This window comes from Dermacentor variabilis, chromosome 3, assembly GCF_050947875.1.
Source record: "Dermacentor variabilis isolate Ectoservices chromosome 3, ASM5094787v1, whole genome shotgun sequence".
Lineage (NCBI taxonomy): Eukaryota > Metazoa > Arthropoda > Arachnida > Ixodida > Ixodidae > Dermacentor > Dermacentor variabilis.
The window spans coordinates 107,465,145-107,473,228 of record NC_134570.1 but is presented as its reverse complement, the minus strand read 5'-3'; the positions used below and the strand labels follow the sequence as shown (position 1 = coordinate 107,473,228).

At 47.4% G+C, this 8,084-nt stretch overlaps 1 pseudogene; it reads right to left on the bottom strand.

The window, feature by feature from the left end:
* Positions 1 to 6,052: 6,052 nt before the first annotated feature.
* Positions 6,053 to 6,913, bottom strand: LOC142574673 (ubiquitin-conjugating enzyme E2 Z pseudogene; annotated as a pseudogene).
* Between the last annotated feature and the right edge of the window lie 1,171 nt (positions 6,914 to 8,084).

Here is an 8,084-nt window from a genome sequence, read left to right as displayed (position 1 = left end):
ACACAGTACTAGCACGGTACTAGGTCCTTCATCTTCAGTCACCTTCCCGTAGTTCGCACACATGTTGGCGCATGTCCGCGATCTTTATTCTGCCGTACAAGAACGTGCGCGCTCAACGGTCTTGTTTCAAGGTGAAGCGTCAAATGTTTTCGACTATATTTTACCGCAAGAACTGACACCACATGAAGAGTGAAGATTGTGCGTAATCGTTGTGTGTAAATAAATGGACAGTTACTGACAGAGACGAGATATTTTGGGAATATTCTGGGAATTAGTTAGAACAATCACACTATAATTCAGCGAAGCCCTTTCACTCTTGGGTGAATTGCTTCCCGCATTCGAAAATTCCATTCGGCCGTTGTACTTGGATCTACAGGCCGCCAGTTCCATTCGATACTATTTGTTGCTAAATGTAAACGCCGTTACAGTCATTATAGCAGTTCCTGCGTTTCGGTACTGATTTATAGTGCGCACAATTTTTGGCGTAGAGCACCAATGTCATTCCCAGTGCACCAGCACCTGAGAGCCGCAAGTTTGTTTGCATAGGCACGTATGCCCACGGTTCTTCGTTCACTTAAACATATATGATGTATTAATAACTACAAAACGCTTAATTTGAGAACATTGGAAAAACACGCATATATTTGCGCATATGATCAGCGTTAGAAGGCCCTTGTGCGCGGCAGACTGCGACCGGAATAGAGGATGCGTATACATATTTATACGATCTGTTATTGCAGCTTTTGGTCGAAGGCTAGCTCTCACATTTTGTACGTATCTTCATTATGCGTACAGTTTGCGTGTTCAATAAAATATTGTTAGCTGAAACTTTGCGAGCACAAGCGCCCATTCAGACAGCGTGTATAGTTTTCCTCGCAAAAACAGGGATGTTCACATAACAACAATACGGAATTCTGTCTGTTTCGTGCAAAAAAGTGTAGCGTCTGTATCATTACACTGAAATGTCCGTAAAGCTTAAAACGGAGGGCACATTCCATATATTAAAAAAGGGAGACCTTGCCGTATTTTTGAAATACAACACACTTTCCGTATTTTTACCTGCAATTCCTCCGTATATTGAAGGAAATCCTCCGTATAACGACGGAATTTTTTGGAGAGAATGAGTTACAGTGTATTTTCGTTTTTTTATCATTTCCCCCCTATGTAATGCCCCCGTCGGGCCTTTAGGGTAACTGAATAACTGAAACATATACACAAAGAAAGAGACACACGGGGACAAGCGCTAACCTCCATGTAACCATATGCATTTCTTTATTGGCCGGATTTGTATACACATAGAAGTCGTGATGTGACAAAAAACAAAAACAAATAGCAGCAAATTGAGAAAACAAGACTATCGTAAAAACAGTGATAAAGGTCGCACCGGAATATAGGTCGACCCCCCAAACTTCAATTCTTAAAGAAGAAAGAGAAAAAGAACGGTATAAACGGGTAAAAAATGACCGGTATTAAGACAGGGGTCGACTTTTTGCCGCGCTTTCTTGAAAAAAAGTTCGACCTATACTTCAGTTTTTACGGTTTACAGAAAACGAAAACCACGTCACCGTCTATGTGCGCATTTCTGTGCTTTCTAAAAAAAAAAAGCTATTTCTTTTTCTCACAACGCAACAGAAGGCCTGCTAACACGATTATCTTCCCGCGCCATGCGCGCATACTGTCAGGATTGGGGGCTCAATCCGATCGCTTGTAACCCGTTGTCAAGATTGGAGTCCGGCATGAATTCGAAGGTAGTTGGCCCATGCCGTCGTCCAACTTATCCATGCTGAGGACGTTGATGAAGAGAAGGACTGCTTCTCATCGAGAACGAGGAATATGGGTTTATTTACAGTATTTACATGCAGTTCATCAGTCTACCATGACTGCGAGAGAAAGTACGTCAGTCTAACATGACTGCTTGAGAGAGTGTCTCGATCATCCGCACAACAGCGGTTTATAAACACTCGGTCCCCCCTTGATTCCAACGGGACGGAAACGTTCGTCTAGTCATTGTAAACACACCGCCTCTCCCCGGGACGGCTTACACGCACACACACGCACACACACACACACACACACACACACAGGTTCACGGTCCTGAAGCGACGTCACACAGACTTCGTAGAACTCGGGGCTGACCCCCGCAGCGCGGCCGGGTGCCCCTTTGTCTTGCGTCTCGGACGGCGCGTGGGAAGGAGCATCAGTAGACGTTCCCGCGGGCACACTCCCCCGCTCACGGCCGACCCGGTTGGCGATGTCGTGTTGCGGAACAAAGCCTGCTTCGTCGAACTGATTCAGTCACAACGGCGACGAGGCTAGAGCGTAACGCCAAGGAAAGTTGCCGCCCCTGTCGCAAGTGGCTGGCAAAACTTGCACTTCAGCTGGCCGTTCTTAACAATACTCAGCGATAGTTTCTGTTCTCGCACTATCGCTGAGTATGCGCGCATGGCGCGCACACTCAGTAACACACGGGAGCTCAGCATACTCAGCATACTCAGTAACACACGGGAGCTCGTGGAATCGCTCCGCGGAGCGCCACCACCGGCGCCTCGTGAAGCCTTGGCAGACGGTTCACAATAGAAGACGACGCACCGGGCTTTTCGCCAATCGCTTTTACTGCGCCTGCGCCGCAATAGTTCATGAGGCGCCGGTGGTGGGGCTGCCAGCGGAACGATGCCACGACTCCGGTGTTCCCACCTGTAAATTCGTCCTTATGCCTAGTCACCATGAGGGTACACCCGAACTCCTGTTTGCACCCACAGTCGCGACAATGGAACGCCAAGAAACCTTCTCTCCCATTTCTTGCTTTGTTGCAATGTTCGCGTAGGCGTTCATTCAAGCACGTACCTGTTTGCCTTACGCAACATGCACCGCAAGTGAGGGACATCCTGTAGACGACCAGGCTCACGCAGTCTACAAGCCTTGTGCGATGATTCCCCTTGCATCGACGCGTCTTTCCTCTGATGGGTCAACTACTCCTTGCTAGTTCCAACGGCTTCTGCGGTGCAGAAAATACTACCCAAATGCCCGATCGCTGACGCACGTCCTTCAAGCGATGCGAAATGCAGTGCCTGCAAGGAATAACCGCCACTTTGTCACGCCTACGGTTGTGTGGAGTGGACGTATTGTCACTCATTGCACAAAGACATTTATTGTTGCTGTGTGAAGCCTCTGCGACTGAGAACAGCAGCGGTTCAGGGTACCCTGTGGTTTTCTGAATTTGCTGTCTTTTCTTTCTTTTTTGAATTTTTGTCACGTTACGACTGCTCCTCTGTATATATAAATCCGGCCAATAAACAAAAGCTGATACAGTTAAAACTCGATCTCACGAAACCCGATTTTACGAATTTCGTGATCTAACGAAGAAATTTACATTTCCCACAGGTACCCATAGGGTTCAATGTTACCATCAACCCGAGTTAACGAAACACACTTGGCCGAACTCGATTTAACAAAGTTTTCCCTGAAACCAATGAGTAAAAAAAAGCGCTCATGTCCTTCTAATTTTGACACAGGTTCTTCTTCTAGGGTGCACTCTAAAGCTATCGCGTTAAAACATCAGGTGTCATAGTCCCATCCCTAGCTTTATTTTGACGAGGCTGCACGCCGCGGCGCTCGTGCACAGAACAGCCGTCTCAACACCGCCTCGGTAGGGACGGCGGTGGTTGTTTTCTTTATTTCGTCGTTTATGCGACAGATAGCTGGATTAGCGACAAGTACAATGTCACGGTAGTCTTTGCGCGTCGCTGCGTTTCAATTTTAGATTTCGAAGAACCGAAAAATTCCTTTCCCGATTTTACGAACTTCCCGATATAACGAAATAATTTGAGCGCTGTCGTCACTTCGGTTAATCGAGTTTCAACTGTAGTTGGAAGTTAGCGCTTTCCTCCGTGTGTCTCTTTCTTTGTGCATATGTTTTCGTTCGCACTGCTATGTCTTCATGCAACCCCAATTGGTCCGGTATTTAACCTAACTGCAATATTTGCCGCACTCGGGAGTTTCGTCGTCCAGTAGCCACGCGTCCAGCCTCTCGATATTGGGCAGGCCGAGAGAGCGAGAGAGATGTATTTATTATGAGAGAAGAGCTGAGAGGTCGGCCTGAATCAATTTTCTGACCTGCTACTCGGCGTTGTGGAAAGGGGAAAGAGCGTAGAAAGAAAGAATAGAGAAGACGTTGAATATGAGGATGAAGATGGTGGTGAGAATCTTGCACGCTCCAAGACTTTTCAAAGTCTCTTGTCCAGTCCGCTCTCACGCAAAAAAATTGTTGCTAGCCTTCAGGCTATCAGGCATGATTTTTCTTTTTGCAAAAGCAATAGTGTGAACACCAATGTGTTTTCAATGAATGTAAGTGTGCATGCGTTTCTATGCTAACTTCTTGTTTGTTCAGTGTTATTTTGCTCATATTGTACTTTTTTTGATGATCATGTTCCCACTCCTGCAATAATCCTTATCGGGATTGACAGTATTGTGAAATAAATGATGACGAGGATCAGGCGAAAGTACCAATAGAGCCTTTTCAGTTAATGGTCCAACTACGAATTTTGGCAAGATGTCTATCAGCGATTTTCTCTGTACATCAAATCGCGGGCAGATGCACAAGAGGTGTTCTGTCATCTCAGGAATACCGCATTTCTCACAATTCGGGCTGTCCGCCCGGCCGATGAGATGCAGGCAGCGCGGGGAAAGGCCACACCTAATCGTAATCTGTGCAGCTACGTTGCATTTCACCTTTTCATGGTCGGTGGTATCCGTATTTTCGGGTCGAGTTCGTGAAGGCGGCGATGACGATGACCTAGCGAGGCCCAATATACCGCGATATTATCGCGAAGAAGTCTGTGCACTAGGGCATTGGTGTCTGGTCGTGAAAATGGGATAGACACTGGCGTGGGTCATCTTTGCCTCCGCGTCGGCAAGCTCATTTCCATGTAAGCCATAGTGTCCCGCAATCCATTGAAACCTTATGCAATGGCCAGCTCTTACGGCGACTTCATATGATTCGATTACCTCTTGAGCAAATACACAGGTCTTCATCTAAAAGCAGAATCGATCACTTGAAGTGCCGGCTTGGAATTACAAAGTATAGTCCAAGTCTGATGCGGCTCCGTCGATACATAATGAATTGCCTCTCGAATGGCAACAATCTCTGCGGCCGTTGATATAGTTTCGTGGTCGAGATGGAAACGCTTACTGGTCTTCATATTCGGTATCACGAATGGCGCAGTTGAAGTGGCAGGCCGAGTTTGCTATGTCACGTTTGGATGTCCTATAGGGGATCCTCAAAAAAGTTAATTTAACGAACGACCACAGCGTTTTCTCATTCACTGTCAATTTTCTTTTTTCGTGAACCTTTTAGATGAGTTGCTGATGCTTCCTGCATGTTTGTTCGATTTGCACGTCGAATAAACGTCATCCTTTTCTTCTATATACTTGCACAGCAAGCCTGATACTTGAGCAATCGGTTATCATTTGACGCTCTCTACGTTCGCCGGTTGCCGATGCGTATACTCTTCTGTTGTAAAACTGTAGTCAACAAGATTTTGGGTTGTGATGAAAGGGGGTTTCCAAACATATAGAAGCAGTACCATTTATTCAATCGACGGAGCTCAGGTTTTAAGTTACTCATCTAGAAAAGTCCGCTTATGTTGTGTGCCAAGTACAGCTAAAAACTACTAGACAGAGTGAGGGGTGAAGTTTTAGGAGTACCACCATGTAACCTAATTTGCATGCCTTGTTGACAAATTTTTCCTCTTGGAACCACGTTCCATTCTATGCGCGCATAAGCGCCACCGTATGCAGGTAACATGCAGTCATGTATATATGGATGGTGGAAGGTGTTTCCGTGATGGTGCTTGTGGAAAACATTTATTAAACAAGGATTTATTCGACAAGGATACGCAAATTTAGGTTTCGAATAGTTCGAGGAATTAAGCCACCGCCTTAACGAGCGTCGCTCATGGCCCTGGCGTACACTGAAGGGCAAACACCCAAGCAGTGCTTGCGCCTGACCTTCTCAGGTCTTCTGTCGCAATCTACAGTGACGCGAGGCGTCGAATCACTCGTTTGCTTTTCCGGCGGCCGCATCGTTCACCGCTTTGACCTTTTCGCGCAGCTCTGCGAGGCGTTGCAAGAGCGTCTCGAACTGATACGTGGGCACGCCTCCCTCTTTGGAGTCGTTCATGTAGGAACCGGTCAAGTGGAGGTGTTTCTTGACCGTCCTTTCGTACTCGGTGTAGAACTGCGGGAAGAGCTTCAAGATCTTGTCCCTGAAGGCCGGCGGCCACGGCGACGTTTCGCGCAGGCAGCATTCGACCACGTCGCACACCGCGACCCTGATGGTCTCGTGCTGCAGCACGGCGTTGTAGCAGATCTTGCCGCTCAGCCACGTTCCCAACGCCGGGAGGACTCCGAAGGCGGACCCTTGGGCGACCGGGTTCTCGGTCGTCAGCAGCGACTTGATGGCGAATAGCACGCTTCCGAGGCACTGACCAGAACTCCACGCGGTTCCCGCTGACGAGGTACCCAGCAGCCCTAGACAGACCTTGCCGTTCTCGTAGAAGCTCGGCCCAAACCGCACGCGTCCGGCGTCGGTGGTCATCAGGCGCACCCGCGGTGGACTGTCGGGATAGTCAGGCGGACATTTCATCAGGAAGTGGAAGAAGCCGCCTTCGTACGGCGTGCCCGTAGGTCCCAAGACAAGCGCGTGGATCTTGGTCATGTCGTTCTCCTCGGCGGAGATAAACATTCCGGGAATACTGTAGTCCTCTATCTCCCAGATGTCGTGCTCGACCCTGCGCAGGCACTCAGTGGCTGGTACTTCGGTCAGGTAGGGGATGGGGTCCCAGAAGTTCGGAGCTGGCTGGTTGGGCTTGTCTTGCGCTGTCCCGGTAGTGGCCTCTGTCTGCATGAGAGTCATTATCGTGTCGAATTTTGTGGCCACAGCTCTTGCCGATTACAGGGTGGGATGCCTTGCGTATACCCTATAGGTAATTATGATGATGATGATGATGATGATGATGATGATGATGATGGTCCTGAAGTGTGACATATACCCGCTATGCTGGATGGCTAAAATCAAAGCGCTTCTCACAATGCATCGATAAATTCTATGGTTTAGGCCACAAGTTTGGCGTCCGGAAGAAGCGCAATAAGAAAATCACAAATACAAGAGTGAAAATGTCTTGTGAAATCAGATAACTCACTACGCGAGTAGACTTGTAAATTCTCTAATGAACGCGAACGCCGGCGTTTATTCTGGAGCCTATACGGTGAGACACGTATCAAAAACTGACTCCGAAGACCGACAACGGTATACTCGCCACTATCGTTGTGATTTGAGTACTGAGAATCTTAACTCATACTTTGGCGGTGTTTGATTCTTGACTCTCAATACAACGGAACAATATATTCGCAAACCTATTTGGAGGGATATCGAGCGACCCAGCTGCTTCAGCAACCATGCGAAATCCCGAAGGGCTAAGTAAAAAAAAAATATTGGCAGAGACACTTAGAGGGACAGACAACCGCTGAGAACATGAATCGATATATAACCCCGCTAATGAAATGGTCCCCTATCGTAGTGACTAAAACGAGCCATGTTTTTCTCATTAAACGTGTATTTACATTTTTTATTCATCACTAAATGTCGCGAAAAATGTGCTCTGGTGCCCCACGTGGCAAAAAACATGAAGCTGCGCAAGAGCTCTACCACGTGACCTTCTACTAGGGTGCGCGGTTGCTGACCTATTTATTAGCATTGAAATGCAGTATGCTTGTTATTATTATAGGTTCTTCCTGACTTACAAGGTGCAGATAATCCTTCGTTTGTAGCGAGCAAAAAAGTGGCGCTGCCTTCGCCTTCGTTTTCAATGAGTGGGCTTGGGTCGTCTATCGACAGAACAACGACGACGGGGGCCAGTCAGCCATGGCGTAGGCGTGCACTTGTGGAAAACCGTGGTACAAATATAAGAAATGTCTGTACAACAACGCGAACTTATTGCAGCAGACTTTTATTTTCAGAAGTGGTTGAAAAGGTCAAAATGTAGGTGGTTATACCACAGTTACACTCGATCCTGTGAAAGCACAAC